This window comes from Sinocyclocheilus rhinocerous, unplaced genomic scaffold (genome assembly GCF_001515625.1).
Source record: "Sinocyclocheilus rhinocerous isolate Xijiao unplaced genomic scaffold, SAMN03320098_v1.1 scaffold560, whole genome shotgun sequence".
Lineage (NCBI taxonomy): Eukaryota > Metazoa > Chordata > Actinopteri > Cypriniformes > Cyprinidae > Sinocyclocheilus > Sinocyclocheilus rhinocerous.
Genome location: NW_015637123.1, coordinates 43,800 through 45,586, shown reverse-complemented (window position 1 = coordinate 45,586; position 1,787 = coordinate 43,800). Strand labels below are relative to the sequence as shown.

Below are 1,787 nucleotides of genomic sequence, written 5' to 3'. Positions count from 1 at the left end.
GCTCAAACCAGCAGTCATGCTTCAAAACATACCTAACCAGCATATACTGTTTTTTTCAACAGGGCTGCGCTACTAAATTGACCTTTTCAAATACATTTCATTCATATGCTGCCCCTGTCCTGCACTGGTCAAAGTAACAAAATGATAGCAAAGATGAGACTTACGAGCTGTAGCAGTGGGCAGCCGACGATCCAGTCCTGACTGATCAGGGATCCACCGCACTGGTGAGAACTCGATCTCAGAAACGCCATCCAAGGCTGGGAATGAGGCTCGCATTCATATCCTCCAACAATCCTGACAGACTTTTCAGCAACTACATAAATTCAATGTCTGTAGTCATCATTTCACATTGTTAACTGTAACATGCATGCGGGCTTTGCACAATATAAAAACTTTAAAACAGCGCTTCTGGTCCCAGATTTTACATCAGCTGCTGCAACCTCGCGAGAAATCTGAACTACTTCACGAGCTTGCGATTTTGCATTCATTCGTATGATCTGATTCGCACAAAAACTATTTTTTAGATTAAAAAAAGGACCACCCGTAATTAACTGTCTATAAGCAAATTGTATGAAAACAAATACTATATACAGATTAGTGCTAATTTGAATTCATACTGATTAGACCCTAATTCACCAAAACATAAAATATTTAAGGACAGTGTGTTGGTTTCTCGGACATGATTAAACAAAAAAATAACTGATGCTTCTATCCTCATTCTTTTGTCCAGATTTGTTCTTTTATTCAAAAATATATTAACAAATGAATACATACAATGACTTGAATAGATTTAACAGCCTAACATAAAAAAATGCACATAAGGCCCTTTCAAAACAAACCAGCAGCCTAGATTTTGATCGCAGCCCAGCATTTGAAAACCACTGCATTACAGGCGAGTTATGAAGTCTAAATTCTCTGTTTGTGCTGATTATTGTACTTAGATGCTGTGCTGAGAAACACAAGGGAAGGCAAAGACCTCATGATGATCTATGATCTAACACCTCACTCCACTCATTTATACAGATCAGAGATTTACATCACAATCCTGTGACCCAGTGATTAATCAATAACATTGAAAACTCAGGAAAAGATCTCATCTCAGAGAAACAGAAATGCACAGCTGCTTAATGAATCAACTGTATTATTGTCATGCTGACCCTGGATTGTCCTCTGACTCAACAGCTTTACTGTATATGTTGTTCATACAAATGCATGTGATTCTTGATATTAAACATTCTTGAGAAAAAAAAAAAGCATAATCTACATAATTACTCAATTTGCAAAGTTAAAATAGTAGTTATTTGCCATGGTTAAACAAAACCAGTACATTATTTCATTAAGTTTGGGTATTAATTTGATAAGTGAATTCTGAGGACTATTTGGCTGGAAGAAAAATAAAATGCATTTTTATTTATTTATTCATTTATTACACACTACTACACAAATATCAAATAATATGACTGTTCATTATCCAGTTAATGCAAGCCATGTGGACACATATAAAACACAAATAGCGCTGTTTACTGAGAAAACAAGTTGTGATTTATGTGAGGATTTACTCTAAAGAATAACACAACATCTTTAAAGTCTAGTAAAGACAGAAATTCCTAAAACCGGTCTGTCACTGGTTGTCAGCTGATGTCTTCTGTGGGGGCACATTTAGTCATTTTGGAGAGGGTGTAAACAAAGTGAAAGTGTGAAATGTTTAGTCAGACATACTCATGATACAAATAATCATGTTGTCGATGGTCTTAATTGTCCCCACTTTTTGTGACTGTGGAACTAAT

General features: G+C 35.8%; 1 pseudogene; it reads right to left on the bottom strand.

Annotated features, from left to right (window-relative positions):
• Positions 1-323, bottom strand: part of LOC107748494 (trypsin-2-like) — a 3,134-nt pseudogene extending 2,811 nt beyond the window's left edge.
• Positions 324-1,787: the final 1,464 nt, after the last annotated feature.